Source organism: Cylas formicarius, unplaced genomic scaffold (genome assembly GCF_029955315.1).
Source record: "Cylas formicarius isolate icCylForm1 unplaced genomic scaffold, icCylForm1.1 PGA_scaffold_1__22_contigs__length_36826433, whole genome shotgun sequence".
Taxonomy (NCBI): Eukaryota; Metazoa; Arthropoda; class Insecta; order Coleoptera; family Brentidae; genus Cylas; species Cylas formicarius.
Genome location: NW_026844264.1, coordinates 31860039 through 31886846, shown reverse-complemented (window position 1 = coordinate 31886846; position 26808 = coordinate 31860039). Strand labels below are relative to the sequence as shown.

At 30.9% G+C, this 26808-nt stretch overlaps 1 protein-coding gene across 2 annotated transcripts in view; it reads left to right on the top strand.

Moving 5' to 3' along the window:
- The first annotated feature begins 1340 nt into the window (after positions 1-1340).
- Positions 1341-26808, top strand: part of LOC132696488 (zinc finger protein 19-like) — a 46361-nt gene continuing 20893 nt past the window's right edge. Inside the window, exon 1 of one of the 2 annotated variants that reach the window (XM_060661332.1) lies at positions 1341-1519. The gene's annotated coding sequence lies outside the window, so the exon portion shown is untranslated. The remainder of the gene's footprint in view (positions 1520-26808) is intronic. The other variant, XM_060661333.1, reaches the window with a different exon arrangement.

Genomic DNA, 26808 nt, shown 5'->3' with positions numbered 1-26808 from the left:
TAACTATAGAAATGCCTCTAAGGATGCGAATCTCTTGATGTGCTTTGGATTAAATAAAACGATTTTTGATTTTTGATTCAACAAGGGTACAACACAAAAGTAAAACAACAATAGACAATATTTTCACGAATTATGTCTTATCCAAGTTAATATTGATAGAGATGACTATTTGCGAAAAAAAGTAACATTGAATCATTTAAAATTAAAATATTCGAAATCTAGAGGAAAAGCTGTGACTGGCAAGGGATGTTATTCAACACGGCGTGAGATTGAGATACTTATACGAGTATAAATTCGCCACCTTGAATCCGCATAATGAAAACCTCGTATTGCATTATCTTGTCACCTAATAAATTACTCTGTCAACAAAGAGGGGGTAGCAATCGAAACAAAAAAAAAATGAGCTGGATCTCAAACAAATAGGTACTAGGGGAGGGTGGGGCCAGGAAGCATACCTCAAAAATAAACCAAATTTATTTTTCGTTTTCCCTTCTAATAATTATAAATTTATGGGTATAAGTTATTTGAAAAACCAGGGATAAGACGGACCGCTTAAAAATTCTCAAAAAAAGGTATTCCATGTTATTATAACCGAATCATAATTGATTTATTGAAAGTTTTATTTTTTGAATAATTATATGGAATTAGCCTCAAGCCAGAGCTTTCGAAAATCTTATAAATACCAACAAATATTTTAATCGATAGAAAAATAGTTACTAATCCGTAACGTTTTTTTTATTAAATACTTTTTAATAAATAATTATAGTTATTATATATAACATTATAAATAGGGGAGAGTGGGGCACGACGGCCACCCATACGGCTATTTAGCCTAAAGCCAGCGCTTTCGAAAATCCTATAAATACCAATAATTTTTTAATCTATAGAAAAATAGTTTTGGTTAGTAAAAAATAAATCGACTTTATGGTTAAAAACCAAAAAATAAAAATAAAAATCTTAAGTGGTCCGCCTTCCCCACCCTCTCCTAAAACATAAGTCGAATAAAACGTAATATGAATAAGAAACCAGGGAAAGCGATATAAAATAATTTAAAAACATTTAAATAAACAATGCTTTTTGCGTATTCCAGGGTATTGTAAAACTATATGAAACGTGCACCAAACGTGCGTATCCATTATGACCCACATGGTGACGACGCCGTCTTCCAAAAACCACCTAATCTCGTTTTGTTTCCTTTTCCCTCCACCGCCTACAAAAACGGTACCATTTTTTGACGGTAGGCGGTGACAAACTAACCGAAAACAGAAGAAAGGAGGCGTCCGGGCACCAAAGTTGAAACGCGAACCGCTGAAAACGATAACCCGAGAGAGTCAGTCTACTTAAGTACCTAACAATAGATAGAGCGGGCCAAGTAAAGCACCGGCGTACGAGCGGCACCTTCTGCGGGCTTTCAGGTACCACTTCGCGAATATCTTGAGTCGCGTGCTTTAACTGTTTTAGAGTGTCCAAGGATACCCGATACGTGGTGGCTGCGGATTATATTTTTCCACTTTCAAAGGTAACTTGATTTTAATTTTCGAACTTCGTACGCTCGGAGGAATTAAACCTTGATTAAACACTTTTTTTTTGGCCACCGCGAAAATTAAGGAGCAAATATTACAAATGTAAAATATAATTCATAATTCTAATTTTAATTTTTAATTCGAGCGCTACAATATAACCCGGTTTTGAGGAAATCGTTTAAGCTCGCGGATAAACAAACTAGCCTTGAACCCCTTAACACGAATGTAAATTATTTTGATGAAAAACTTGAACGCGCGAAGACGAATAACTTTTTTATAATTAAATATGCCCATAATATGCGATATAAATCAATCTTTAATTAAGCACATTTCTGATGGTAAGTTGCGATTGACATTTAATCAGCTCTAATCGTGAAATTGCTAAAATATGTTAACTAGAAATATCAGCTTACGGGAATTCTTCTAAAATTATATCGGTAATATGTTAGCCGCATGTAAAGTAAGTTTGTTTGATTCACAAAAAATAAGTTATGTTTTCATGTAAATTGCATGTTGGATATTAGATATTCACTAAATTTAAATATTCCTGAAGTGATATTTTGACCCAAATCCTGAAAAATGTTTTTTTTTGACTAATTACTTATGTTGGGAAGTCATAAATTAAATGAAACTACCACGACGAAACTCGTAACGACAAAGATTAGGCCTGTATCGCTCTGCAATAATATTATCGAATGTTCATATTTCACTGCCGACGTACTTATTATACGGTGGAAATTACAATATATCCACGGTAAATATCGAGATTACAATAGGGCGGGCAGCTTCACATAAATCTAGCAACGAAAAAGTGCATGTCCCGTTTCGATTCGAAGGTGTCCCAGTATTGTCAAAAGGCCTTGGTCAAGTTTACGCTACAGTTCGTTTCTTATTGCTGTGGTCGTAAGCATTTATATAAAAATGTTTTAACTTGGTTAAGTTAATTATTTGGTAGTAGGTATTCGTAAGGTTTAGTATGATATTATTCGTAATAAGATTATTAAAAAACGACAAACTCAAGAGTTTGTCTTTATCTCTAGCTTATATTTAAATACTTACAGGTTATATTCTTACTTATAAAACCAAAAAAAAACAAATAAATTCAATTTCAATATTTTTGTTATTTTTTTTTATTTTAAATCCAATCAAAACTAAATATGACTAACATGAAATCGTATAACCCTAACACAGCAAAATTTGCCTTCAACCCAATTTGAGATCACAGTAGATACATATTTTTGTACTGTTTGTTTTGTAAAGTTTTGGAAAGTTATTTTGTATTTTTTGTTCTTTTGCTGACAAAGTCAAAATGGGAATCCGATTTGAAGAATCTTTTTTTAATAATAAATATCTACCGATCTATACAAATTTTAACGATAGGATCGTAAAAGCTTTATGCATATAAAGCTCAAGCTCATACAAAGTTGATTCATATCGATTGCATATTAAGTTCATTTCTTCCATTCGTATCACTTATTAAAGATGTGATCCTAAATAGGAAAACAACTTGCGTTTTCCACAAAATATTACTAGTAATACGTAAAAGTAATTCATTTTTTGACTATTGATTTATTTTATGACACTTTGATTACGTAACTAACCTGTGGATATAAATTTATACATTAACAGTTCAAATCATGTCTCTGGCAAAGTTGAAACTAATTTAAAGTAAAGTTTTAGCTTCAAACTTGTGGCCTCAATCAATTTCGTCGAAAAAACTTTTGCAGCAACGGTTTTCATTTCTAATGTCGTTTGTACCCTGGTCAAATAAAAAAAAAGGAAAATATTATATCTTGTAATAAATAGTTCGCAACTATCTAAACAGCTTAATAATATTCCCAGCAGAATTTACACATCCGAAACCTCTTACGACTCTCAGCGGCCGTAGCCGAGATGATATCTCGATAATAAATATTTCTATTGTTTCTGTTGACACTATCGAGTGTTTATTTACCGTGGAGAAACATAGCACACAGTCAAAAATATGATAAGCGCTTGTTCATCAATTTGGACATTTTTTTTCTATAATGGAGTAGGTGCTTTCGTATATATTTATTTTGTTCTGGTTTGGAATAGGAAGTTGCTTTAGAAATAGAATGTTTAACGTATTCGGACCACCGCGGTAAGCATTACCTTTACCTAACAACTGAAAGCTATTGATCTCCGAGTCTATTGTGTGCTAATAAAATCTTATAAAGCAGGGCGGTGCTGGTTAACAATGTAAACTAATTTAGAAAATCAGCAACAACGGAAACTAATAATGAACGTATAAATAAAACAAATTGCTAAGCTACGGTCACGCTATGTCTAACGCTGTCTATTATGTACAGTGTGATTTATTATATACGTCAATCCATATATCTCTTATCCGCATAAAAGGTGTTATCCAATTGAAGCTTTGCAGTTGGATGGTTGCTTGTATGATAACACTTGCAATATTTTGAAGTAAATAAAATATATTAACAATTAGGAGCAGACATATTTAACACAGCAGACTAAATTTTAAAATGTGGCCTCAATATTGTTTACTTTATCCAATTTTGTTCTGTAGTTCGTAGTCTTGGCAACGCGATGTACAAATTTACTTCAATATAAATTTAATTGTAACAATTTTTTATCATATTTTTTGTTAATAACTTGGATAAATTGTGTTATTGATACGTATTGCAACTTCTTCAAAAGGGATCAACTAAAAAAATTCACTGTTATTCAAGGAAAATGAAAATGTTGTCATATAGAACCGGATAATGGCGAAACGAACCCGAACGGACTATAAAGTTAGAGGTCACTCGATTTTTATTTTTTCGTGCGTTCGAACTTCAAACGAAATTAAATGCTAATTCTGATTCTAAAATAACATAAATCAATCATTCTTCATGTCGACAACTTAGGAATTTCCATACTACTGTCAGGAATATTTCATGTTAACTTTCACCACTCTGTATTTTCTGAAATATTAATTTTCGAATGGGACATTAAAAAAATACATTTAATAACTTTTAAATTCAAACGACTGCAACTTAGCGTTCACGGTATATAAAATGGAACGTTTAAAATTTAAAGTTATTGATCAACTCAAAAAATTAATTATTATTCGCGGAAAACGAAAATATTTTCAAAAGGAACTGGAGACACCAACAGCCGATGACGAAACGAACCCGAACGTGCTACGGTAAACAGGTCGATGCGAATCGGATCTGAAGCGTATCTCCAGATTCATTTCTAACCAGAACTAATATTTCAAACATTCTTGATTAACGTTACCAACGAAATGTATACGTTTACGGGCAAATCTTCTAGCAATATAAATCTTCACAATTATAATAAAAGAAAATATTTTAATTGAACAAGAATGCGAGGAAATGGCTAATTTGTTACTTCATAGTTAATTTTAAACGGCTTTTTAGCGTAAAGCGTACACTGACACATTGGTTCCTAAACCTTTCAAGTTGCTTGCGATCGGCACGCAATTTTTTTGCATTTAAAACCGGCGGTTTGTTCAAGTTTTGAGTTAATTTCAATTTCAATTAGCTCTTAATATATATGCTTCTCTTACAATAAATTTCAATATTTCATTCGAAATAGCCGAAGCTGTAAATAATAATTTTTGTGAGCATTTCTGCGAATAGCAGTATCTCATACTACATTAGTTAATAAGTAAGTAAAAGGAAAGTGTTTATTTAAAATGAACTATTATTAAGTCTTACCAGTTGGTAATGTTCCCAATTGCATTACATATTCGACGACCATCAAGAATTAAGAACAAAAAATTATAAAATATCACGTTGTTTATCACTCGACGAAATGTCCTCACCTCCTCATATAATAATTAAAAACTCTACGATCTCAGCGATCACGTTATCCAGATCCCATTTTTGTCACTTGTATTGTATTGAAGTAACACGAATTGTTCATATAATTTTATATTTTATAATGCTCGCCCTTAAATCCTGTATTAAGTTTAATTAATTTTTTAATTTATTTAAATTTTAAATTTCATTTTAATTTAAACAATTTAATTTTACACATTCTTTATTTCAATTATCAAATGCAACATGGCGAATAATCTATCAAATTATTATTATTATTTTAATCTCAGCACCTAGGTTTAAAAAAAACTCTGTGTCTGTGTCTGTCTGAACAATGTATGACTTAAAAAATTGCATAGAGTGAAATTTTCATATATGCACAGGGAGATTACAAAATTTTGGAAATTATCGCCTTATAATTATTAACTTCATTACTTTTAGATGTAAAAACGTTCCAATATTTAAGATTATTATTTAGTGACAAAGATCCCAAAATGTTACAATTTTACAATGCAATAAAGTTTTGTATATATATATATATATATATATATATATATATATATATATATATATATATATATATATATATATATATATATATATATATATATATATATATATATATTTCAAAGAAACTTCCAGAGACTACTGCAATGCTTTTTACAAAATCATTAGTGATAAGGAACATCACTTTACTTGGAAAATTTTAAATTTTGGCCATTTAATAAGAATGTAATAATATTTTAAAAACATTTTTAGCTTCTCTACGGTCGCAGCGGCTTATGTAATTTTTAATTGGCCATCTAGGACAATGTTTGAAAAAATATACGCTAACGCTAGACTGAGTATCCGCTATCCAAAAAAAAAAAAAGAAAAATTTAAAAGCTCCGTATGTCCAAGATACGCAGTATTAAAAATATGCTTGTTCGTTAATCTTTATGTCACCCATTGAGACATTAACAATATATAAAACTGATCGAACATTATTCGTTTCTTAAGAATTTTAATTATTTGGTTGTTACGTCAAAGATACTACCTAATTTTTGTGTTCCTTTTATATACAAACTGGGTCTCGATTTAAGCTAGAGGACCTGCTGGTATGTATTTTAAAACGTTATATTATTTTTTAAGAACAATGGGTTTTTCACTTTAATTTATTGGAGGGTAAACATCCAGTTTTTTTGTCGTGAAAAAACTGACTGCTACGTTTTCCTCCTTTTTGGCCAAAATAGAAAAAATTGGTCCAGTTCCTGAAAAATTTGTAAATAATTCGTACCTTTAAACTCTCTTTATTTCTTTTCTACGCGTGGGATCGTTCTTTATAAAAAGAAATTTTCTATAAAAGACAGAATCAGACTAGGACTATGAAATGAAAATTGCCAAAATCCAAATTTCTCTATTTAGTTTAAAATATTTTTCTTCCATAGTCAGGTTTTCCTATATGTTTTTATTATTCATTTTACAACATCGTTCACAAATATTTTGTTACATTACAAACATCCCGTAAGAAAATATTGATATTTAACGTGAGCAATGTTGCCAAGTATACAGTTTTTTCTCTTTTAAATTAAAAGAATATATTTAAGTGTAGTTTCTAAGATGGAGACAATTTTACAAATTGAACAAAAACGCATAATTTTCATTTAAAAAGGGAAAGTTGGAACCTTTAGGACGAAAACTCTCAACTTGGCATAATTGTCTACATAATTATTGTCTGTCGAGATATTTTTCGCTAACCTTGTTCGCTATTCAAAATACTGAATGTTACTGAATCCGCATTCAATTTAAAACGATTTTAATATTTACAAAACAATTTCGATCAGAAATAAATTTTGTTTAGTGTTATTTTTTTGAAACTATGTGTATGTTATTAAATTTTGATCTCGAATGCGATTTGTTAATTTTTAGCACGCGATCTTCGCGGATACTTCTTCAAAAAAGGCTATAAACAAAAATAGAACCGATTCGCTAAATTAAGAGACAACACGACGATGAGAAAATGTTTAGTGGCACCTGCATAATACGTGGATAGAATTCAGGTCGTTTTCACTCGGTTCAAGTTGTTTACGTAATTCAGATACCTTAATATTGCACACGAATTGTAAATCAAATCAGAGCCCCGTTCTGGCGCTAAATTCGATTTATTGTTTTTAAATGGCTTCGCAAACTGTAATTAACAATACCAACGAACACTTTAGTCAATTTTATCGGTAGCTAATTAGGCAGAAATTTATTCGCTTCAAAGTGCGCTGTTGCTCGAATTTCCGAAGTAATGTAACGGGCGATTCATTAGCCTTGTTATTTCATAGTTTAGAAAAAAAATTTAGCACAAAAGTTGTAGGATTTAACGAATATATTTAATATAACATACTTATTTATATATAAAGGGTGCCAAACAAGCGTTGCATATCAAAATTATATTCTTAAAATTAGACACTAAATAAAAGAAATTTCCTTTTACGCGGATTTCAAAAATATATAACAAGTTATACAGCTAAAAATATTTTCACTTGCCGAAAAATAAGAAATATAGTTATTGTATATAAAAATGATAAAAATATAAATATTTATAAAACATTTTAAAGAAAAAAACTAACTAAAAAAAAACTATCGAGTTTTGAAAAAAATTGGAGAACTTTAAAAAATATATTTCAAACTATTAAATTTATCAATGTTCGATATTTGATTGAGGAAAATAAGACTGAGACGTTAACATATTGTAGACATGTTGCAATGATCCACTTACACTCGTCGTCGGTAAAAATCCGGAAAAATATTTGGAAGTAATTAAAATAGGACCGAATATTTTAATAACACATAAGCAACATGGGTTGGGCTATACGGCACAATATTATGACCGACCCAGATTTTATTTTTCCAGATATTCTTTTCTATGGGAATTTATAAACAAAATTTATTTTGGGCGGCATGCCGATACAGATTGCGTTAAAGAACTAATTAAGAGGGAAGTAAATAATATTAATGATGTGCATCCTGAATAATTCAATCTTTAGACACATTAAAAAGAGGATATCAACTGTAAACTGTATTATCCATATATTTTTATATATGTAATACATTCGCTGGCCCTATTTGCATTTTTGATTTTTTTATACAGGGTGTTTTCCAATTGGATCACAGTAATTAAGGGGGTGATTTTTGGGTCTATTTGAAAAAGAAAACTTCAAATGATCAAATGTCCTAAACGTCTGTCTTCACTTTTGAACTTTTGAGTTGCAGGGTGCTAAAGTTTTAAAAAATAAAATACTTTTTTTTTAATAGACTAGTGGTGGCAGACATTGATGGTAAACCACTGAATTCTCTTAAAATTAAAATTCCCCTTACACTCTCCAATCATTTCTATACAAATTGTATTTGTTTTTTTTTTGCTGAAAAAAATATAAATCTCTTTTCTGCATGATCAGAACAATATCGTTAATATGACAGCATGCAGGGAAATTAGTTTTTATTCTTATGTGTTAACCGCGCGACCTACTAAAAATAAATTAAGAGATCAAATCTGCTCATAAATGAATGCAAACGTCATTTTTTTAAAAGGAAATCAGTGATGTGCCACGAATAGATAATATTTTGGTTAATTAGATAGTCACTGCATTGGTTAACTCTAGAACTTCTTTTTGTGAAAAGAAAATATTTATCTAAAACAAAATATTCAGTTTTTAGTTACCAAGCAGTGTCTTTCAGGAAAAATAAATATACGAGAATATGATGAGATTGTTCTTTTTACTTTTACAGCCTTAATGAAACAACATAACATACTAACAAGATAAATAATAAACAATTCTTATTTAAATTTATTTTATTTATTTAAATTTCCGTACTTCGTTTTCGACAATGCAGGTTGTCATATTAACGATATTGGTATATTTAATAAAAATGCCGTACACTAAATAATGCCTCTCTTTATACACAGTACATGTGTGCCAAATTTCATGAAAATATTACAGACATTAAAAACATATTTTTTTATTTTTTTAAATTTCACTACCCTGAATGTCAGAATTGTCACAATTAAACAAAAGACGTGGACCTGGCGTGGCACCTTAAGATGCATTGCCCACCCAGTAATGATTTCATTTTTGGTTAATTTTGGCCTTAATGTAAAAAATAACTATCAGTATAATATCGTTTTCAATTTAAAAAATATGACTTTGATATTATTTGAACGTCATTAAACCCTACAACTTTTGTGTGAAGCTCTTTTTATAAAATTTAAAATAAAGTTGAACCATTTATCTATTTATAATGGATCACTAAGTACGGCGAAAAGCAAATAAGTAATTTTTGTTTGCTTTTAACAATTCGTAGTTAGCTAAAAGCGTCTTAATTTAAGTCCACAAAATGACAGTGATTTATGATAAGTGATAGGTGCGTAGGTCTAGAAATGGTAGAAATATAAATGATTGCAAGCAGCCATATCGGATGACCAGGTTAATAACAGCACCGGCTAAAGTTAAATGATAAATGTCCCCCATTCTTAAGTCGACATCACTAGAGGCACTTGTCAGTAGTGGTATATCAAACACGGCCACTTGAGGATAATACATACATCAGCCGGATAAATATTTACATTGCGTTGAGCGTTTGATTTAGTTTACCGACAAAATGCTTCAACAAAAAAAAACTAAACGCAACTTCAAACCGAATTAAAAGATCGTATAGCCGTTCTGCTCTAAATGATCACCTCATCTTTGCGTTTTACGCTGTGAATATTTCTAGATTTCCGTTATTTGAAAAATTTTCATCGTGACGAATTGCTCGATGACGCCGAAAAGATCCAACGTCATCAAAGAAACGCGGTCGTTACAGAAGAGTGCAAACCTCTTTGGCGACAACATGTTCGAATGAATCAATATCCAGCAGATAACATTGGAAAGGACATTGTTTTTGTCAATGTTTCGAAGAAATTTCCTTGACATGCTGCGCTGGTTATTATCAAAGACGAATTATTTACACAGATTATCACAACAGATGGTATAACTATGAATATGTAAATTAAAATATTGAGAACTGCGTCTCGCAGTATTTTAAGCGTGAAAAAATTCCATAACACGCACGATTAATATTCACCAAATGTTCCACAAAAAATATTCTTGACTAATATAGTAATGGAAATTATCTAATTTGCTATAGATTTAAGTCGAATAGATTTCAAACGAAATCTTTCGATGATACAACAACAAACAACACAACAAAACAGCTTTGTATGTTAATATATTATGTAACAAGTTTGTTAAAAGCCATTTTAGTCACGAGTTTGGCAAGAGCGCAGGGAGTGTTTAATAAACCAGCCAAATCTAGCGTCATAAGCTGTTTTATCAAAACATTCCTAAATTTTCTTATGCAACATGGCTTTCGGACATCTTTTTTTTTTATTTTTTGTTTTTTGAACAAATGCCTTCATCTGCCTAAGTCAGTTTTCGAGTAATCAGAGTTGGACAACGAGGAATTTTAATTTATTTTTTTTAATTACTTTTTTAGCAAAATTCTCATGGGATAATTTTGCTTATTGTAAATGTGAAACTAATTTTTTATAAAAAAAATTCAAATTCAATTAATTTTATCCAAAATCCTCAGAAACTTCTGAAGTTAAATAAAAAAAATATAATATTAATTCGAAACTTTAACACCTCTGCAGTTTTTAATTTTGGAACCACAGTTCTGAGACTATCAAACCTCATAATATAAAAAATATCAGAGCCACCTTTAAAAGGACATACAAGAAGTAAAAATTTGACACAGGATAGAATTCGGTTCATGAAAACTTTTTTTAGATCGATTTTATTTAAAAATTGACCAAAAGCCATTTTGTATAAAAAAAGTGAGAGGTCCTTTAACAATAAAATTCGATACTTTGCCATTTATCAAATGGAAATTCTATTGAAATGCCTATAGCATATAATATAATTTATTTAGTACATTATCGCTGGGCATTCTAAATAACAGTAATTCTGTAAAATTTTAGATTTCAAACTTTGAGTATAATAGACTATTTATTAAATAATAACTAGAAATGTTGAAAAATTCCTTATCAGACGCCGAATGCCACTGAATTGTCCAATTCATTGTTTGTCTCACATATTTTGTAGTTTATTATTAGAATGCAAAGAAAGCTAAAAAAAGTTGAAAAAACGCGGAATCTTTGGGACTTTGGTACTTAAGTTTAAATAAATAAGTAAAAGTTTGACTATAAACAGATTGCGAGTGTCTCCCAAATAACAAAAATCAATCCTCTATGATTTTCTTTTAGATTTATGTGTTTAACAAAATATGTACCAACATTATTTTAAAACACTCCCAGAAAAAAAAAGATCAACCAACAACTCAAAAATTCACAAAAGTATCTTGTCGATTTTGCAAAGGAATATGGATTTACGAAATATCGTTGTACAACAATGCTGGTTAAAATTCCTCAGGTGTTCGAATATTTTGTCTTGCGTTTCAGAATCTGATTTAACGTACGTGCCTCACCGTGCATCAGCATCTTTTGCACAGCGGCAGCAGTTCATGGACAAAGAGCACAATAAATTTCAGCAAAACGGTACATGATGTAGATATTACGCTTCAGCCGCTTTTTGTGAAAGTTTCCCTGCTCTCCAGATTTACTGCCAGTGACCTTTTGTAATCCGTACCGTTGCCAATACATCAAAAAATATATAGAGTTGTGTTACTCAAGTTCATTTGAAGGTATAATCTCGCGAAGTAATTGCAAAAGGCTTGGGGAAAAAACTTACGACTAAAGCGGGCAAGAGAAAATGCTGGAAATCATTTATTAGTTTGTACAACGGCCGCCAAGGGGCGTAATCGCATTCTTGAATTTTATGAGAAATTTTATTTAAAATATTTATAATAGTTGATACCCATTTCCCATATGATTGAAATATTGCAATACAATATATTACAATATTGAAAAACAACAGGACAACAAGAGGTCTTTGTGTTTTACTCCATCGGCAAGATTATGACAGAAACAGTTGCGTTTTCAGTGTTTTGAAAATGAAGATGCAATATATCCAGCACTTCTACGAGTGGAAAAAATGATAATTATAGTATATTTTGGCGACATTATTTAATATATTTAATATACTATAAACAGCTGGAATCTTAGTATGATTCACCCTTAAACATTGCAATTATAATTTTTGTTATATCGTCTTCTAAAACACACCTGAATTTTAAAAGTTTGAAATTTCGGGCGAACACATGGGTAATATTCAAACATATTGAATGAGTATTAATTATTATTGACAACTTCAACAATAAATAAATAAATAAATAAATAAATAAATAAATATATATATATATATATATATATATATATATATATATATATATATATATATATATATATATATATATATATATATATATATATATATATATATATATATATATATATATATATATATATTCTCACGTATTGATTCACGGATGGAAAAATGTGATGACACTATTTTCCGGGATATCATCCGTTCGCTCGTTGAACTCCGACTGGAATCCTGCATCCGACTGGAATCCTGTGTTCGAAGTGTTTTCGGAGCGCGAGCATTGAAGATGCCAAGTGAGATTTTGGCGAAACGTCGGCAGGATTCCAGTCGGATGCAGGATTCCAGTCGGAGTTCAACGAGCGAACGGATGTTATCCCGGAATATAGTGTCATCATATATATATATATATATATATATATATATATATATATATATATATATATATATATATATATATATATATATATATATATATATATATATATATATATATATATATATATATATATATATATATATATATATATATATATATATATATATATATATATATATATATATATATATATATATATATATATAATTTATTTATTTATTTATTTATTGTTAAAATTGTCATTCAATATGTTTGAATATTACCCATGTGTACTGTAAATATCTTGCTTGAAGGTGTTAACTACTTAATGACATATTGAAAATATTCCCAGAGAAGCTAAGTTATTTAGAGTTTTTATTTCTTTTACCGATATAAATAAGTTACGAAAACCATATTGACATTAAATATCACAAGCTCATATTTGCCAATATTTTATTGAAATAAAAGTACTATTGTTGCATTTATTCTTCTTGAGAAAATAATTTTTATCTATAGTGATGCAACAAAAAGCGGCGATACAAGCAATCAAAAGCAATCCGCCCGGGGCAGCGTTAATAGACTAAAAAGAGCACTTTTCAACAATTCAAAATTTGATCAGTGTGTTTATTCATTTTGAACACCTCCCACTACTTGCCCTTAAGAGATAGGGCAAAAACCATTTAACAAAAATCAATCGAATTTATCGCAGCGTCACATCTGGGTCCATTTTACCTATTTGCAATTTAGGACGGCAATTCTAGAAACTTAAAAATAATTTACGACAATAACCTTTTTAGAGAGAGCCGATTATCCTTTTTAATTGTTCACGATATTTCAAAATCAATATAAATTGAAACTTATAAATAGGCAGCGACGGTACCTATTAGATATTAAAAATATAAGAACGACAAAAACAGCAAGTTTTTTTTTCAAATTGCGCTATAATTGATATATGTATCGCTTTTTACAAAACTCCTGGATTCCTCCTGCGTCGGTTTTTGCTAAGTCGAAATTGCTGACGTTTCCTGTTGGCTTCTTCAGAGCTTGACTGAATTGAACACTTTCAGTCAAGCTATGAAGAATCCAACAGAATGATTGGCAAAAACCGACGAAGGAGGAATCCAGAAGTTTTGTAAAAAGAATTACAATACCTTCTCGAAGTTTCTTTGAAAAATTAAGATATCTGTATCGCTTTGCTGAAAACCATACTTCTTCCAACCTCTAACGGAGGTTGGCGACCACTTTTCTAAATACGTCTTGGTCTTTTGCAAAGTGAAACAGCTCTCCTTCACTCATTTGAGTCCATTCTCTAATGTTTTTTCTTCTTCTTCATTCTTCCTATGCCTCCTCTTCCATCCCCTCGTACCTGCATGATATTCTGTAGTAGTATGTACTTATTATTTCATAGGTAAGCTGCTTTTCTTCGTTTGATCGTATTTATTAATTTCCTTTCTTGTCCTATTCTTCTTAACACTTAATGGTCTGAGTCTTGAGAATAAAAGTTTCTACTCCATACAGTAGTCGTGACCACACGTAGCGCTCAATTAACTTTAATCATTAATCGATCCTGATTCTTATTTCGTGATCTAGGTCTAAGTCCGAAGTTATGTAAGTTTCTATATATTTATATTTGTCCACTTGCTCTACGAGTTTTCCTTGTATCGTGAATAAACCATTTTAAAATAATAAAAATGCATATCCGTGTTCCACAACATTTTGGTTGCACTGACTCAAAACCCGATAGAAGTTAAATTTATGAGAGTCCCACATGAATATTAATGAGTTGTAATAGCAATTATCTGAAATTTTCCATAATCTTCGGGCGCATCTGGTATTATAATTTGTTTAAAACATATTGCATCACGACGGAAACGTAGTACAGTGGAAAAATTTTAACGGAAAAAACGTTATTTTTCCTATTATAATTTATAAAGCCAATACCGGTCGCCTAAAACGTTTTTTTTTTAAATAAAAATTTGCATAATTAGAAATCTGCATACCATCTGCCACCAAAATCCACATTGCTAACTGTACTGCAGGCTGATATTCTCGTTTACAAAATTCAGCGATATTATTACATCGCTGGGCAAATTATGCAAGCAATTTTGCAAGAAATTCTTCAGTTATTTATATGTGACGATAATATGAAATAATCGAATCAATATGCTTGGAAAATGGATTAATATGTAATGAGTTTTAAGTTGTCGTCCTGCTCCGTACATTTTTTTATTTACTTCTCGGTGTCATATGGTCTGCCGACGTTCATTAGTTTGTTACTGAAACTCCAATTTAATTGAACATAAAACCACCGTTTTCATTATGGGACAACGCAGCAAATATTACATTAAGAAGGAAAATGGACAAACGCTTTAAATAATAAATTGCTACTGTTGTTTCCTACATAGATTGGATATTGAACTCTAATAACCACTATAACACTATAATTTTAGGCTTCAGGTAAAGTCTGTTCATAGATATAAGAAAGTGACTAAGTGATACGAATTAAGGAAAGGCCCGGGCAAGCTGTAAGAATGAAATATGGCCGAACAGGTCCGTACTTTGCTTAGAATTTAATTATTTGGGGTTTTGTTAGAAAATATACTAAACAATATTTATTTATTTATGTATGTATTTATGTTTAAATCTAAAGTAAAACTACAAATTATTTTTATTACCTACTTAAATTACTTAAAAGTATTCACATAATATATCAGTATCACTATCGCTATCATCACCTGTTCTAATTATTATTTGTTCTATATTATTTGCAATATGGATATACGATTGTTCCGCTTTTTCTATATGTTTAACAGAATTTGCAAAACTTTGTGGACGGATGTTAAAAACTTCGGTTTCTATAAGTTTGAGGACATTGGAGTTAACACGAGGAAAAACATTATTACGACGAATGGCAGATTTCAGTTGGTGCCAAACATGTTCAATGGGATTAAATATACAGTGGTAAGGTGGAAGCCTTAAAACTGTATGCCCTAGATTTTTGCATAATTATCACAGACGTGATTAGGTTTTTTTAGTTTTCCTCTCTATAAACTTATTTCCATATTTCTTATTTCACAACCACTCATAGCAATCTATTCAGCAAATTAAAATATTAGGGTGATATTGGTTGGTGATTTACGAACGTTAAAGTAACAAATAGAAAGTGTTCCAATTAAAAAGTGTAAATTTACCTCATTTTTTTCTAAAGCGCCATATTAAATAGTTTTTCTGGTTTCACCATCGTAATCAATGAAAAAAATGCTACCAGATTGCTAATTTAACCGACTTTGTATCTCTACTTATAACAAAAATACACATGATGAACACTTAATTTAAATCAACCTGTAGTATGATTAATATCGCCCTTTTTAGCAGTTTCGAATAGTAACTTTTTTGAAGAATAATTAGTAAGATCACGTCAAGTGGACCCCCCGTTTACCACTTGATCATAAAAATTTAATCTATATATATATATATATATATATATATATATATATATATATATATATATATATATATATATATATATATATATATATATATATATATATATATATATATATATATATATATATATATATATATATATATATATATATGATGACACTATATTCCGGGATATCATCCGTTCGCTCGTTGAACTCCGACTGGAATCCTGCAAATCTTGCATCCGACTGGAATCCTGCAGACGTTTCGCCAAAATCTCACTTGGCACTTGGCGAAACGTCTGCAGGATTCCAGTCGGATGCAAGATTTGCAGGATTCCAGTCGGATGCAGGATTCCAGTCGGAGTTCAACGAGCGAACGGATGATATCCCGGAATATAGTGTCATCACATTTTTCCATCCGTGAATCAATACGTGAGAATATATATATATATATATATATATATATATATATATATATATATATATATATATATATATATATATATATATATATATATATATATATATAAGTAATTATGATCTGAAATTGATCCCCCAAACGATTTTTGTAAATTTTGATTTTAACAATATTTTTTTTATAATGAATATTTTAAGCACTTTTAATTAAAAAATGGATTAAAAATGAACCGTAAGAGATAAATTTATGAAATTATCAGCATCCATGGTTAAATGTCTATACTTTAAGAATATGTTAACGTCTTAAATTTATTTGTTTATTTTCGCATTATTAACTAACCTTTAAGTTAACAAATGAAAATTTTACTGTAAAACCGGTAAAAAAAATTATGTTTTCTTTACCGGTCACATGCGTTATCCAAGTTTAAGATTCCTGAAGAAAATTTCACTGCTCGTCATTAGCCGAGCGCTGTGAAGCGCCGCGCTGCCGAGCGTCTCGAACTGCATTGAAGGTTTTATCAGTGATAATTTAAAATAATAGTACAAAATGTTATTATAAAACAAATTTTATTATTATTTATGTCATTTTATTATAATTATTATTAATAAAATTTTATTTTTTTTTAATGTTATATTTTTACGAAACAGCGTAAAATTAGAAAAAAATAATCAACTTTAAATTTTTAAAACTGTTATGGTCTATATTTATTTTTTCTAGGTAATTTAGTAAATTATTATTTTTAAATTTACAAGTCAACAATCCATCTTCAGTTAACAAAAGAAAAACCGCTCCGTTACGATTTTCATTTGTTTTTCGCATATCCTAGTAAATAACAAAATCTTTTTAGAAGTCATTTTTGTCTATTCGTTGCCTCAGTTTATATGCAAAGCATAAAATAATTATTAAAAATAAAAGCTGAAATGTTATTGAGTTTTGTTTTTTTAGTTAATATTTTAGTATTATAATTTTTAATTGTAATAATAATATTTTATGTGCTTTAAAATGGTCCGAGTGAATTATGAAATTATGTGATTAAAAAATTAGTTTTAATTATTATTTAAATATAATTTTGCCCATTTAGTAAATCATAAAAATGATTTTGGTGTTGATGCCGATTGGATTTTTTCGCTACTCATGGCAAAGGAGCGTACAAAGGCTTAGTAGGAAGTGTAAAAAGACAAGCTTCAACGTCATATAAACAACCACATAACAACTCCACTTTCCTTTTTTCAGTGGGCCCAAAGTTCTTTAAAAAAAAATACCGACCACGATTCGAACGCTTAACTACAATAAAAATAATCGCCAATGTCATTATTACAAACCATTGGAAAATTTTTCACTAGAATGCAGGCTCGTTTCAGATTAAGAAAAAGTATTTATTAAAAAAAAAAAGGTTAAAAAAAATAAAAATAACTGACGACAAATTTACAATTTAATTATTTAAGCTTGATTTATCTATTCACTATGTTATGATTGTTAAAAAAATAAAATTTTATAAAAACAATTATAATAAAATAACATAAATAATAATAAAATGTTACCATCATAAGTATAAGTATAAAAAATATATATAGATTAATTTTTTATGATCAAGTGGTAAATGGGGGTCCACTTCTCGTGATCTTACTCAAATCTAAATATACTGTGACGAAATCTGCAAAACGGAAAAGTGCGTAGACAAGTTATTTTTCTGGCCGCTAAGTAGGTGTTGCCACGCGTGTCTAGATTTATTAGCAAAATACGGAAACGCAATTACTTTAGTTGCCGATATGGCCTAATTATGCAGATAAATCCCGCGAATCGTTGCATTCGTGCACGAAAAACCGTTTAACGTCGCGTATGCATGGGTTTACGTAAATATGAACGCAACCCGCCGCATTCGGTTCGTGCATATCGCACGCCGGATCATTGATTTTATAACGCACCCGATCAAGATTACGTAAATATTATTAAACGTTGTTGCAAAAGTATTCTCGGCCGTATTTCCCGCATGTAAGGTAGCACTTAAGGCCCGTTCGACGGAGGACCGATGGTCAGTGCAGATGATCGTTGTTATAACTTAAAAGCATTAATTGAATGGCAAATACCTAAAATAATGTGCATCTGTCTTCCAGACTGAACTAAAGTTTCAGTTTCTTCAATTAAAAATTCGTGCTTTTTGTTTAACCGCCTATTTTCCCAAGGCAGCTTGAGACACGAGTTACTGGTTGTAAATTAACTTACACAATACATTAGATTTTACATTAAAGTCAAGTCCAGACTCTTTAGTCTTTTTATTGGAGTCTACGACATGTATAGTCAGCGTCCGTAGACCCTCCAAACAATTCCCAAAAACGATATTATCTTCATAATGTATTGAAAAGAATGTCTTATGCCGCTTTCTATTATTATTTCTTCCGTCAGTTGTTCTAAACAACTATTTTCTCTAGAAAGCTCAATACACTTATTTTAAGAGCTTACTTTCAGTTAATCATCTCATCTTGAGCACGGTTTCCAAGCGTAATTCAGCTTAATTAAAACGCTGCTTTAACTACAACGGTTATCAACGCTTGCAATAAAATCCCTTTGCAAATTAGAACTGTCGCCTCACTGACAACTTTTAAACAACAGGTACAGACAACACATTTTTCCCAACAGGGACCGAAATCTGTCTTTGTAATTTTGTTCTATATTTTTGTTATTAACCCTGGTTTGAGTGTTTCTGGCTAGTTTTTTGCCCTGGCATACCTAACTGTTTTTTTAAATTAAATTTATTTATATTCTGGGATTAGTTGACATTGCGTTCAATGTATTGTTTTTATTAATATTATTTTCATTTGACATCTAATGTAAAAATGTCTGTGTGTTACTGGCATTCGCTATATTGTTGATTGACACTTTTGAGAAAATTTTTCTGAACACAAACTGCTTCAGAACTAACAAAGGGAACTTTTCTCCCAAAAATGTGTAAAATTTGAGTCTTTAATGTATTTCTATTTCAAAAAATATAAATAACAATAAAATATTGGAGATAAGTTACTCCTCCTGAAAATATAATAAAATTTAGGGTAGTATGTTAAAAAAAAAAGATAGGATCATCAATACATTTCGGAAATACTTTACAACATACTGTTTATGGTGGCTAACTTGATGAATTCAGTTATTAAACTAAATTACAAGTTTTTTTTTGCAAAAAACATCATGTATAATGTAAATGTAATGTAAAATGTCATAAAAAAATTACTGTAGGGCTCGGTACTTTAATTAGATACAGGGTGGTCCGTTTGAAATATCAAAGTTGTCATAGGTCTGCTGCATCGGTGAAAATATACCTAAATATACCTTACGACTTTAAAAAGAAATTTAGTTGACTGTGAATATAAGAATTGCAATTTCCTTCAGATCCACACAAGATTAGGTTAATTTTCGGTTAAGTCAAATCAACACAAATGTCAAATCACGAGTGCACATATTTTTGTAAGATTTATATCGGCATCCATCTAATAATAATACATACGGCATCTATAAATCAACTGAAGCAAATTACAGCTGCCTGTGCCGTAGAACAAAGATTTCTACGATTCGTTTTTGTTGTCAGTCGTAGTTGCGAAATGTCAGAAACAATACTATAATTTGTTATTTGCATAATTATTTTGCCCGGTTCGCCGTAGAAAACCCGATCTATATGTTAGCCGGTTAATTATTCTAATGCCGGCGGTATACATCATAAAATTGTTAACCGGGTAAAATGTGGTTTCCTTAAAGTGCGTTGAGAAAGTGGAGAAGCATCAATTTTACTAAGCCAACAACCCATGCGTTTGTAATTTGTTTATAATCCGAGCATTCTAGCAGGAGCTACGATGGGCATTGCCCAGTATGAGGGTGCCTAAAAAAAATCAAGCCAATTACTTTCGCTCATCGATCACTAACTTGGTAGTCATTAATCAATATATACCGAACGAAATTGTCAACGCCTACAATAGGGAACTTGAACAATTTGAAAAATATTGTTTATAAAAGTAAGTTTATACTATTAAAAGAATCACAGTTGCCAAAAAAATAATTTTGTAGTTCTATATAACAAATAAAAGCAATTAAAAATTGTTAAATTTAAATTGCTCATTGGGTACGACCGGTTGTGACGTCAATTCGCTCGTTAGACTACACGGGTTCGGCTTGGCGGTTTTAATTTTAAGTTTACTCTCGATCCTGTCGCTTGCTTTTTTTATCTTGTGTTTAAAAAGAAAGTTTTGCTAATGACCGAAGCCAATTTTTTAAAAAGTCAATCTGTCAGTCAAGTTTGCGGGTTTAAAGCTAAAAGGCATGTTCATGGCTTAAGGTTCTAGTTTTTAAAATTCAAATGCTATATCAAATAAAATTTTAATTATTCAATTAAAAATGAGGACTTTTTTTAAACTAGTGAAAACCTAGATACTGATTCTAAAGTAAATTGGCATTGATAACTTAAAGAATACTTAATTTTATATAGATCAGGAAGCCATTGCTATGGAGACTGCAATAGGATGGGTGCAAGTTCGAAGAGTTAAAAATGTTTGCACGATTAAGACTAAAGTGACACCTGAACATAATGTTGACAAAAAACGACGGCTTTTATTTCCTGGTAAATAAACCTGTCGGGTTGTAATCAAACACGATTGCACAATTTGTAATATTGTTTTTGTTTTGCTTCCAATATCATGGAAAGTACACTAAGCACAACCTTTACACGAGCCAAAAATAAACGTAAATAATATAATTCTCGGCCTATAACCTGAGAATAACACTATAACATGTCGCCGCATCGATCGAAAAGCAGCGGTATGACGTCACGATCATTCCCGCGCGTTTAGTGTAGTTTAAAATTTAAAACTTACATGGAACGTTTTAAATTTGATTAAGCATTGATGCTACGGGGTGTTTTCGAATAAGTAGAAGCGTTTATTTTAACATCGGGTGATATGTGTGTCGTTCTTAAGCATTTAATCTAAATTGCAATATGTTCGTATATATTACGGAGGTTTTTCACTGTGATCCTTCCAGTAGGTAAGTATTTATTTATATTATATCTGATTCCCGAGCTTTGGTCCTGCGAGGCTGTTTTCACTGGATAGTTCAAAGGGCAAGTATCTGTACTCTATTTATCTTACAGGTAAGTTTGAAAATAATCACTTTTTGTTGTGACTTTAAGTGACTGATACTTTATTATTATTAAATTTAATATTTTGTATATTAATAATGATACCATGTAGAGGCGTAATGAAACAGAACGTAGTAAATTGTTACTTTGTACTATTTTTTTATGTACATGTTTCAAGAATTGCTCGGCGAAAAAGATTGAAAACATACTTATATCCCGCTTGTTAGTGTAGGCAGATAAATTCCTAGGACGGTCCTGGAATGGTGACTGGTAATGATCTGCTCGGCAGGGTGTCCTAAAAAGGGGTTGTGGTTTTTTAGTAATAAACAGTAAGGAAAGCTAACCACAGGATCGGTTGCAAAAGCACTTTATTTCTGGTGGAAGTATACCTATCATAATTTGCCTCACATTCGTCCAATGGAATAACTAACGGTTTAGATGCCAAGGAGTTAATCAAACCCGGGAAAATAAAACAAAGTGTGAACCAAATCCAATGTAATTGCTATCAGGTTTGTGAATTATTTTTTACGTTATATAAATAAACAATATTTTTGGTGATTTTCGTCAACGACATCGTCCCGTTCATAAGTACGTAACAAGAAATATCAACTAACCTTAGCCGCCGACGAATTTTAAACAAATATTTGAGTTTGGCATTCGCCGATAAGTCCCCTTTAATTCCATCTACAAATATTAACGCAAAACGGTACCTACTTACACGCGATAAACTTAAAATACCTCCAAACACGCACATCCGTAAGTAGATCCCGTCTCTTAATATTCCGGATCCGTAGGTAAACAATGTGCATTGTTATTGCTCGTATATATGAGATTTCTTTTTGTTGTTGCTGCTCACGTCGTTTCAGTGGCGTGTCGCGGACTTTTTTTCCACTTTTATCTGTTATAACGGGGCACGACCTTTTTGTCCCGTCGGTATTTTGAGAACCGATAAATATGACACGGGTGCGGCCGTTCTCTCGCGATGGGTAAATATTTTTTCGAAGCGGATCATGAATTTTGGAGCCATATTGCCGTATACGTACTTATCTGGCCAATAACATTATTCGTATGTGGAAAAAATGAACCAAACTGGGACAACGATACGGAAAGTTTACCATATTAACGTTTAAATTTTAAAAAATCATATCGAAGTAAGATTTATTACACCCAAACACTAGCATTATCGGTGCATTTTATAAAAAAAAGGATAGTGCAAAGTGGAATGCTTCTAGTGAAAACAAAACATTGCCACATAATTATCACCACTATTTTGGCAAGAAGGTGTATAGTGGAAAAATTAACTTTTTCTTGGTAACATTGTTTAGCATTGTGTTAATATATAATTTGAGAAGCTCTTTGTAATCGTAATTTGAATTATGATATTAATAAATAACCTAATAAATTTTATTGTCTCCCAAAGGTAAAAACCATACGATTCTCGGGGATAAAAAATACTTTTGAAGAAATTTGACGACAAACAACCCATTATAAAATAATAACTTTTTTCGCAACCTGTGTAGAGCTAAACACGTGAATTTTTGATTACGATTCCCGATGATAATATAGTATGAGAATTGACTTATCGCGTACAAGGCGTTCATAAGATAAGGGCCAATTGGCAAGATATAAAAATTCATGTTACGTGGCAGTTTCAAATGGAACACCCAACATTTTATATTGGCAAGTAAATGAACAATTAATTTGCCAAAATAAATGAGAATTAAAAGTTCAGATTTTCAGGAAATTTTATATTTTTACATGACCTGACATGACATGACAACAACACCATGTCTTTATCAAATGTAATACTTACAAACTACCTGCTACTATATGTACTGAAAAATTACCATAAAACCTTAATTAATGTTGTTTGCGAGAATTTAAGTTCAATAAAGGAGAGGTATTTAAATCTAATTCATCGTCCATGGCTTCCAATAGTTTAATTTTCTACTTTTTGTGGCTTATGTAAAATATCAAAATTGTCGTCCAAAATGTGTTTAGGTGTGTAGCATAATTAGAATCTAGACTATTGTTTTTATATGCTCTTTTATGTTCATTTCAACCTGTAGACACCTGATTTTTGAGGTTTTGGACGTTTCGTTTAATTGTTTTTTAAATATTTTCCTATTGTGTTGTTAGTTCTGAGAGCTATTTTTTGACAAATGGTTTGAAACTTTTTCACTAGGTTCTCCTATGCACTTAATTGTTTTAAATTGTTCGTGTTCTGTATTAGGTTTCGGATAAATAGAGTTTACTGTTGTCTGCATTTGTTTTTTATTTATAATTTTACCTACAAGGGACGGATTGTAGCCGTTGTTCCGTGCAATTTGTTTAATGATATTAAGTTTTTTGTTGTAATTTTCTGTTGAGAGTGGCGTATTAAGAAGTCTAAGTATAAAAGAGTGAAATGCAGGTATTTTGTGTGTATAAGAGTGATGTGAGCTGTTATGTATGACTGTGTCCGTGTGTAAAGGTTTATAGTAAATGGAAAAATCTAATTTGTTTTGCGTTTTCGTAATAGTTAAGTCTAAAAAATTAATAGAATAATCCTGTTCAACCTCGATAGTGAATTTTATACGATTATGTATTGAGTTAATTTAATTTAAAAAAGAATTCAATTGTCTGTCCCAACAATGCAAGTAAAGACATCATTCACGTAGCTATACCACCATAGAAAACTTTTGCTCAAAGGATGTTCTAGTATGATATTTTCCAAATTATCCATAAAAATCTCGGCTAACGGAGGACTAAGTGGGTTTCCCATAATTAAACCTTCCTTAGAGATGTAAATCTGTCCATTAAATTCAAAATAATTTTGGTTTAAAGATACTATTAAGCAATCTAATAAATCTTGTTTCACCAATGGGTTAACCTGTTTCCGAGTTAAAGTTAAAATCTACTAAATTTGTCACATCCACCTATGCTGTTTTAAACACTGTTTTTGCAAGAATGCAAATGAACACAAAAAAACACAAGCGACGTTTGTCCTATCCCGAAAGACTTATGCCAAAACACTCTGCCCAGAAAATTAAAATAAAAATGGTGAAAATAAAAATAAAAAAATCTACAGGCACAATTACTAAAGAAACTGAAGAAAAAGTCAAGTTAAATTAAAATAAGAAGGCGAAAGAAAAAAATCTGTTTCATTGCTTCCATACTTAAACCCTTTTTTTCGATGGTAATAAATATTAACTAACTAAATGGATCGGTAATCCTCGAGACGCAACCGACATCCATCTTAAAATTCGAACTTTTTTATTGAAAACTGATTAATGGAACCCGCACGGCATCGCCATTACTTTTAAAATATTCACGAAAGGACCTCCGAATTATTGCCTACACGGAACATCCGTCACACGAAAATTGCCCGATGTAAAAAGGCACCTGCCTCAAAGTAAATATGAGCCGAAATTAATCGTGAACAAGCGTTTATATACAGCGTACGTTTCGGATCTCCTGCTGCGTCCGATCCGCAGGAGTTCCCTAACTGCGCGATTCAGAGAACAATCAAATAACTTACTCGCGGTAATTTTCTTCTAATGGCGATAAATTAAGTACTTAAGTGATTCGTAACTGCGGAATTATTAGCGATTGATTAATAAGCGATACGGATAAGTTTCGCATAGCATTTGTCCTTATAACCAAGTTTTTTTTGTTTTTTACGTTTTTTTTTTACTGCGTCTTTCCGTCGTACGTCCAAAGCGGTGTTCGGAAAACACATTTACATAAAGTGTGAGTTATGAAGTCTACCTGATAATTATTTTTCTTGGAAAATAGATATTTATATTAAAATTAGGGGCCGAAAATTCGACTAGAACTCATAAATATGACGTACCACGACAACGCCTTGTGACGTCACATTGCAGCCGTTGGAAATTGTTACCTGTACTTAATATAAGTTATAGTTTATGAGTCTTAACCTCGTTCGTCTGACGTCCTCGTGTCGTCAAAGCAGATGTTTCCGATTTTCGCGGACTCCACGTCGATGCGGTATAAAATGATCCTGAATTACTGTAGTTCAAAAATATTTGGCAGATGTGTCTTAAATATAACAACATAACAAAAAACAAACAAATTACAAAAAAAAATACAGAAATTAATGACAGCAACAAAATGTGAAAAATATTAAATCAGCATTCAAAGAATACGGTTAGAGACTCAATAGAGTATAAGTATAAAAAACCTATATAACAAAAAAACAATTTTTTTAAACCAATCAGAATAAAATTTCAGAGATAATCTTTTAAATGAAACTCTTACAAGCTTTTCAAGTTACATCGATTTTCTATGATGAAATCAATTGTAAAGTAATGGGCTGTATATTTATTGAACTTCAATTTCACGCGCATGGCTGACCAATAAAGTTGAACAAATATGCATATGGGGTCCTGATAGCGTCCTGATCCGTATTATAAAGTAACCATTTTGAATATAAGTTGTTAAATTTTTGTCTAATCTCGATATAAAACCCCCCTTTTGAGAAAAGTTTCTCATTATATAGTCACGATGAGTCAAAATCAAAGTTCAATTGTGATATTTTCAGATATTCAAATGTTTCTCGTACTGCATTTTCAAGATATATTTGATATCGTGCTACATTTTTGCTCGATATTATTACCAATGACACGTATCGTTGTATTGTCAGCAAGTAATAAAATTTAACTGTTCTTTACAACTTTAAATATATCATCCTAAAATAGTCCCCTGGGGTACCCTATGGATCACCAAGATAGATTCAAACACAGCAACATTAGTAGGATCTCCACCGATTCAGAGCTAAATTATATTAAAATCTTCTCATTTGCAATTGGATAGATAAATAGTACGAGGTGTGTTAAAAAAGTAAGACGACTTTTAAGTTTTATCAAAG